The sequence below is a fragment of the Porites lutea genome, chromosome 11 (genome assembly GCF_958299795.1).
Source record: "Porites lutea chromosome 11, jaPorLute2.1, whole genome shotgun sequence".
Lineage (NCBI taxonomy): Eukaryota > Metazoa > Cnidaria > Anthozoa > Scleractinia > Poritidae > Porites > Porites lutea.
In genome coordinates this window covers 9,368,711-9,377,193 of record NC_133211.1, presented here as the reverse complement: position 1 = coordinate 9,377,193, position 8,483 = coordinate 9,368,711, and the positions used below count along the sequence as shown (strand labels likewise).

Below are 8,483 nucleotides of genomic sequence, written 5' to 3'. Positions count from 1 at the left end.
GACGTTTTGCTGCCATCGACGGAAAAAAAAGGTGACCAAGGAGCCGGTGCCTTATATGGGGGAAAACATAAGTGCAGTCCGTCTTGCCTTCATGGCATAACATAACAATTAAAAAGTTCTGCACAGCATGATGTGCATCTAAAACAAAAATCTTTGCACTCCATCAAAGTTTTTCCTTCACTTACTGTACATTGTACTTGAGTGTTAGAAACATTTCGCTGAAGGATGTCAACAGTACCACAGAATACATCATTGAAAGTTAGAACTATCAATATCAAAAGCAGTGCAAAAAGGTGTCACAGAACTTAGAATGCTAGATTTCCAGAATTTATTAATATCCTGTGCTCCCTACCATTTTTCTCACTGAGTACTGGCTTGTAAAAAATATATCTTGACTTGCATTCATACTTAGCTGGCTTGTGAAAAGTCCTGGGCAATAAAGCTTGCCTTTAAATACTGCATGATACACACTAATATAATTTTTGAGAAAAATGTGCTGATTGCGAAAGTAAACTGCTGAATTGTTTGTCTTTTGTAGATGGAGAGCTGTTTTGTGTTGTAAAACAATGATGGCAAGGAAAAGAAGAAAATGAATGTAACAAAAATTACTGACAATTTATTGAAAGGTAAGATGATCTTTTTGTATCAGTTCATCAAAGAAAAACATCTCCAAGTTGTGTTCTGTGTGTCTGGTAGACCCAGTAGGTTAAAAGGGATCAATAAATAATATTACATTGTGCAAAAAAATCCTAGTTTAATACAAAAAAAAAATCTTGCAGGTGATTTGTCGTTTGCTAGTGCTTTGCACTATTTCTAAAAATATGTTTTGTCACCTTAGACCCACTGCGTGACTCAGACAAACTTTACATTCTACTCAAAGGCTTTGTATGAGCAACATGCAATTCCGGCAGAAAATTGTTCATAGAATTCGCAGTGTGCATTTTTAAAATGATTTGTTAGCTTAGTTCTAAATTATAAAAGGCGTTACTGCTATAGGGAGCAAAACCTGGTCCAAGTAACTCAAATAAATGGTTAAAATCAGAAAATTAAGCGACCTGGTCAATGAAGGCTACTGAAATCGGATCCGTAGCTCTATTTTGGATAGCACTCTACTGAAACATGACATAACTAATCAAGACTGGCGAAAACACACCCTTCCGTATCAGCATCTACGATAAGAGAGAGGACTTTGCATTTCGCATTGTCAACTTTCCTCATATGGACAGCAACATTCCCGCCAATCCAGCTTACAGTGTTTATATATCTCAACTGGTGAGGTATGCTAGAATTTGCCCGTCCAAAGTTGACTTCATCAATAGACTCCATGGACTTTCATTACGACTCAGACAGCAAGGCTTTGAAACCAATCTACTTCAGAAAATTAATCATTTAATAAATTCTTCAGTGGCCATGGTCTTATCGTCGAGAAGTATGGTGCAGCCCTGCGGGAGATGAGATTAGCAATCCAGGCTTGAATTGCACCATCGTATCCTTACATTACTTATTTATTACCTAGTGTTGTATTTCAGATGTATCTCGGTACGTGTGCGTGTACAATTTTATTTTGAGCGCACACATTATTTGTTTATTTATTTAATTGATGTGTACATTTAGTTCGTTTACTAACGTCTTAATTTTACTTTGCGTTATTTTCCTCACTTATACATTGTCCGTGACTGTGCTCACATGGTGGGTGGCTCCTCCTAAAATGTTCTGCAATTGGTATAGGATTTAATGGAGCCGAAACCTATTGTGGAATTGCACGCATTTTAGGCGTCCTACTGATGAACAGTTGCGACACGTAGATATATATTTTTTAGCAACTAAGATAATTTGCAGTCTGTCTACTTTGAATAACATTTCTGACTGTGTAATACTTCAAAACCGAAATTGCATGCTTAAGAGAAAATGGAGTTTGCAGGTGCTTCTTGCAAGCCTGTAGCAGAATTTCAAAGCTGAAAAGCACACCAACATTAGCACAAATTAACCAGAAATTGTATAAGTTTGTTATGTTTGGTTGTTCAGCCAGGTAGGCACCACGCATACTGTACTTTTTATCCTGTAATAGCATAATAAGAGTTGGCTTCACACTTGAAAAAAAAACCTGAGTATAAAATACCTGAGTATTACATTGCCTGGCTGAAATTATCCAATTGAACTTTTCATGAACAGCTATGACGTCCACGTCTTGCTATCCAATTTCTTAGTAAAATGCTGTTATAAACATTTTACCAACAGAAATGGCACCACCATTACAGGATTTTCTATGTTTAACCTTGTCTTTTGGCACACTTTAATAATTGTGAGGATATTAATGATGTTATTGAAAACAAGCTGGATTCTGTTTCTTTTAACCATACAAATCTTCAAAGATGACATAAATTTGTTGGCAAATGTAACTTTCCCTTATAAAACTTTTCTACAGATCAAGTTCAATGTCTGAGTCACAACAGGGACTGGAAATTTGTGACATCATTAGTGCAAAGGCAATTAGCGCTGTTAACTTGGGATAATATTTTTTTAGGCAAACGCCCTTGAAATCATTGGAAATGGAAGAAGAGATGAAGAAAAAGGAGTGTTAGACAAAATGAGGTAAGGAATTTAATAATGAACTTTGTATGTAACACTTTGAGAACTGCAAGGGCTACCAGGGTGCAAAAGTCATTTTTACAGCTTGCTGAAGCTAGCATTTACTAGGCCAAACATCATTGTAACTAGCCCCAAAAACTTTTTGATGAGCAGAACTGATTTCACAGTTCTTCTGTAATTTGAATTGCTCAAAAAACATCACTTGCCAGTTGGGCAAGTTGAAAACAGACTTCATTAGCCAGTTAGCAAAATCCACTAGCCCTGGGCTTAATCAGACACTACTTTTTTTTTACATGCTGTTACCCATTTTTTAAATCTAGACAAAATAATGATTGATGGATGCCAAACTCACAAATGGACAATCCTTAAACAAGGTAGGTTTGTGAGGTGCACAAAATGCGTGCATTCTTTGAGTGGCGAATAATAAATTATTTTACTAATAATTATTATACCATTATATTAAGTTTGCTTTTCTTATGATAGCAGTTGGGATGAAGCTTGAAATGCTGCACAATATAACCCACTGTGCATATAACTAACTAGTTGACATTTATAATATTAACTACAATTTTGAAAACAACTGTGAAGAAATTAAGCTTTCCATGCCCACAGAAACATCCAACAGAATTCATCCCCCTCCCTCCCTCTTACTTGGGTAAAAAAATCAGTTTTTAGCAGGGGTGGAGGGATGCAGGGGGAGGGGTAAGAAGAGGGAATTATTAAAGTCACCTCCGTAAAACATTCCAAGCTACATGTATTGCATTACTGGACTTACTTTGAACTTGCTTGGATGTATTCAAAGAGTGTCCTTCCTTCAAGCAGTTCAGTCTAAGATTGAAGAAATTCATTTTGATGCAAAAAGGGTGTAAGTTATGCTTGCTAAATATTTTGAACTTGAATTGCGAACTGACCTCTGAGGGAGACAGGGAAATTGATTCAAGATTTCATGCTTCCATATCCCTGATCCTGTTTATTTTGTAAAGATTGCTTCCTTTTCCTCTTTTGAATGTACAGTGCTTTCTATCCAATTATTTCCTGATCAGTTTTGGCTGTAAGGTCATATATACTTCTTAAGTGTTCTAGAGACAACCTTTCCCCGTAGTCTTTAGGGGAGGTGTTTATGGGACTGTTTGGGTGGTAAGGGAATTATATGGGGTGTTACACGGGGGATATCCTGGTATGTTAAAGTGATACTTCTGAAATGTTTTAGAGAAAACCTTGCCCCTTAGTCTCCAGGGGAACTAGTTGCGGAACTGTTGGGCAGTATGGGAATTATTATGGGGTTGAACTCAGGATATCTTGGTATAGTGTTAAAGATGACATAGTCTAACACAGTTTATGCCTTCTATCAGGCACAACTCGGGAACAATAAGGGAACCAAAAGTGGAGGATGCCAATCTAGAATTCATTGAGATGAAATTTCTTTTGAATTGAAGTAAGTGATTTTCGTTTCCATCGTCTTCATTGTTGACACCACAATAACAGAATCATAATGATGCAAGTTAGTGAACAAGATATGGTCATTTCTTAGATACTACAAACCATTACCATAGAGATACCATTGTGAGCTACCTTAAAGGTGATGTTACACGAGACGATTCGCAATGACGATTTTCAGCGCAGCATAGCGTTGCAATGTTGGAACAATGTTGTAACAATTTGAAACAACATCGCAACAATGTTGTGTTGCAGTAAAAATCGTTCTTGCGAATCGTCTCATGTAACATCACCTTAAAACATCCTTTACAATGTCCTTTCACCTACTTTTTACAACCTTACACCAAGAGAGGATATTTATTTAACTTTACGTACTTGAATTGGCCTTTGAGCTGCAAGACCTTTACTCCAATTTTTTGTATAAGCAATTGTTTGATACATGTAATTCAAATTAACCTAATGACCATTTCCTTACAGAAAGATGAGCGGTCGGCAGATGATTTGAAGTAAAAAGCTTAGTCGGGGAAGCCACTGGAAGGCAATCAAGGAAAAGAAATCAAGAAACTTTACTCCCGTGTCCAGGTCAAGTCACAAAGATGAAATGGAGGAAATAACAACGTAAAGTAAAGGTAATGAGATTGTGTTTATAAAAAGAAGATGCCCTGAATGATATAGTGATAAATTGAGTCAGTTAAGATGCCTATGCATGTAGCTGTTACAGATCACACACAACCAAAAGTATTTTATTCAAGGCAAACTTCAGTCCCAATCGTTTTAAGTAGGTTAATTGTAAGACTAAGTTAATGACAGTCAGCCGATGATGTCATGAATTGACAGAATGACAGACTGACTGAGCAAAAATGGAAGGATGTGAGGAACAACTTGCGAGAGGGATGAAAATGCATCAGTGAATCACACCCAATAGTATTATGGCTTAACCAAAAGATGAACAATGATGGCATCGCAACTGATTTTATGCCATGAGACTAGGACTTTGCTCTAACAGGACCTGTTGGGCATTGCCAACATTTCATACCCCTCTAGTACAGAATTTTAGTTTTTGCACAGAACTTTGTCTGCTGGAGACCCTTAATTTCATAGATTCAGAGATTAAGTGCTTCCTACAGTTTCATCACAGTTGACTAGCTTACAAAAATAAATTTCTTTTGTGGCTGACTTGGGCAACAAATCTTGCCAGTTACTGATCCACACTAATGTTTTGAGAAAGATGTGCTTATTATGATGATATTAAACCTGGTGAATTGTTTATTTTTGCAGATGGGGAGCTGTTTTGGGTTGTAAAAAAATAATGAGGAAGAAAAGAAGAATGCACCAAATGTACAATTTATTAGGTTAGATGATCTTTTTTGTATCAGTTTATTTTTGTTTACATTTTTGCATATGGCATTTGCAAATCCGTACTACAAACAAAAACCTCAGATAAACATAATTATCTAAATTGTGCTCTGTGTGTCTGGATGAACCAGAAGCTTGGTAAAAATTGATTGCATTGTGCGTAAAGCCAAGTAAGTAACTAATAATATTATTATCTAACGGTCGATTTACTGTTCACTTATATGAACCTGGGATAATATTTTTTAAGGCAAAGGCCCTTGAAATCATTGGAAATAAAGCAATACATGAAGAGAAAGTAGTGTTGGACAAAATGAGGTAAGAGATTTGATAATAAACTTTTTACATAATACTCCAAGAATTGGCTTGGCATCTGTAGACATCATTTTACCATCTGTAGAAATCATTCACAGTCACTAGACATCATTCACCATCAGTAGACACCATCCACAATCCCTAGACGTTATTCACCATCAGTAGACATCATTCACTGTCAATAGACACCATCCACCATCAGTACACATCATTCAGCATCAGTAGACATTTATTCACCATCATTAAACATCATTCACCATCACTAGACATCATTCACCATCACTAGACATCATTCACCATCAGTAGACATCATCCACAATCACTAGACATTATTCACCATCAGCTGAAATCAGTCACCGTCAGTAGACATCTTTCACCATCAGTACACATCATTCACCATCAGTACACATCATCTACAATCACTAAATATTATTCACCATCAGTAGACATCATTTCATTGTCAATAGACATCATTCACCATCAGTAGACATCATTCACCATCAGTAGACATCATTCACCGTCAGTAGACATCATTCACTGTCAGTAGACATTATTCACCATCAGTAGACATCATTCACCGTCAGTAGACATCATTCTCTGTCACTTGAAATCACTCACTATTTGAGACATCATCCAGAATCACTAGACATTATTCACCATCAATGATATCATTTTACCATCTGCAGACATCAGTCGCCATCAGAAGACATACCATGCCAGTTGACATCATTCATTATCAGTAAATATCATTCACCGTCATTAGACATCATTCACCAGAAGTAGACATCATTTGCTGTCACTAGACTTCATTCTTCACCATCAGTAGACATTATTCACCATCAGTAAACATTAACCGTCAGTAGATATCATTCACCATCTGTAGACATCATTCACAATCACTAGACATCATTTACCATCAGTAGACATCATTCACCGTCTGGAGACATCATTCACCATCTGGAGACATCATTCACCATCACTAGACATAATTCACAACCACTTGACATTATTCACCATCTAAAGACACCATTCACCATCACTAGACATCATTCACCATCAGTAGACATCATTCACCATCAGTAGACATCATTCACTGTCAGTAGACATCATTCACTGTCAGTAGACATCATTCACTGTCACTTGACATCACTCACTATCTAGTATAGTATAGTATATCTTTATTGCGCCTTACTCTCCAAAGAGAGGCATCGGTCTAGTTACAATAAAGGTTTTTTCAACTACACAAATTTAAAAAGAAAGAAATATGAACGGAAACGATAAAATTATACAGCATATACCATGTCAATAATAATTATACTATAATTTAATTACCTAATCAATTGGGTTTTTGACTCATGAACTGTTCTATTTACCTGAGACATCATCCACAATCACTAGACATTATTCACCATCGGTAGACATCGTTTACCGTCAATAGACATCAATCACCATCAGTAGACATTTTTCAACACCAGTAGACATCATTCACCATCACTAGACATCATTCACCATCAGTAGACATCATTCACAATCACCAGACGTTATTCACCATTAGTAGACATCATTCACTGTCAATAGACATCATTCACCATCAGTAGACATCATTCACCAACAGTAGACATTATTCACCATCAGTAGACATCATTCACTGTCAGTAGACGTCATTCACTGTCACTTGACATCACTCACTATTTGAGACATCATCCACAATCACTAAACATTATTCATCATCAACGAGATCATTTTACCATCTGCAGACATCAGTAGCCATCAGAAGACATACCATGCCAGCAGACATCATTCATTATCAGTAAATATCATTCACCGTCATTAGACATCATTCACCATAAGTAGACATCATTTGCCATCAGTAGACATCATTAATTTTTGCTGTCCCTAGACTTCATTCCTTATCAGTAAATTTCAGTCACTATCAGTAGACATCATTTACCATTGCAGGGTGTCCTTCACCATCATTAGACATCATTCCCAGTCAGTTGACATCAATATAGACATCGACTATCAGTAGACATTGTTCACCATCAGTAAACATCATTAACCGTCAGTAGATATCATTCACCATCTGTAGACATCATTCACAATCACTAGACATCATTTACCATCAGTAGACATCATTCACCATCTGGAGACATCATTCACCATCACTAAACATCATTCACCATCAGTAGACATAATTCACAACCACTAGACGTTATTCACCATCTAAAGACATCATTCACCATCACTAGACATCATTCACCATCAGTAGACATCATTCACTGTCAATAGACATCATTTACCGTCAGTAGACACCATCCACCATCCGTACACATCATTCAGCATCAGTAGACATTTATTCACCATCATTAAACATCATTCACCGTCACTAGACATCATTCACCATCAGTAGACATCATCCACAATCACTATCAGCTATCACTATTCACTATCAGCTGACATCAGTCACCGTCAGTAGAAAACTTTCACCAACAGTACACATCATTCACCATCAGCTGACATCAGTCACCGTCGGTAGACATCTTTCACCAACAGTACACATCATTCACCATCAGTAGACATCATCCACAATCACTAAACATTATTCACCATCAGTAGACATCAGTACCTGTCGGTAGACATCTTTCACCAACAGTACACATCATTCACCATCAGTAGACATCATCCACAATCACTAGACATTATTCACCATCAGCTGACATCATTCACCATCACTAGACATCATTCACCATCAGTAGACATCATCCAGAATCACTAGACATTATTCACCA

General features: G+C 36.9%; 1 long non-coding RNA gene across 2 annotated transcripts in view; it reads left to right on the top strand.

Moving 5' to 3' along the window:
- Nucleotides 1-2,523: 2,523 nt before the first annotated feature.
- Nucleotides 2,524-8,483, top strand: part of LOC140952892 (uncharacterized) — a 15,943-nt gene continuing 9,983 nt past the window's right edge. The window contains exons 1-5 of one of the 2 annotated variants that reach the window (XR_012167411.1): nt 2,524-2,592; nt 3,942-4,024; nt 4,504-4,655; nt 5,305-5,378; nt 5,630-5,697. This is a non-coding gene — a long non-coding RNA (uncharacterized lncRNA). Of the gene's footprint in view, nt 2,593-2,907; nt 2,964-3,941; nt 4,025-4,503; nt 4,656-5,304; nt 5,379-5,629; nt 5,698-8,483 lie in introns of those variants that run through there. The other variant, XR_012167412.1, reaches the window with a different exon arrangement.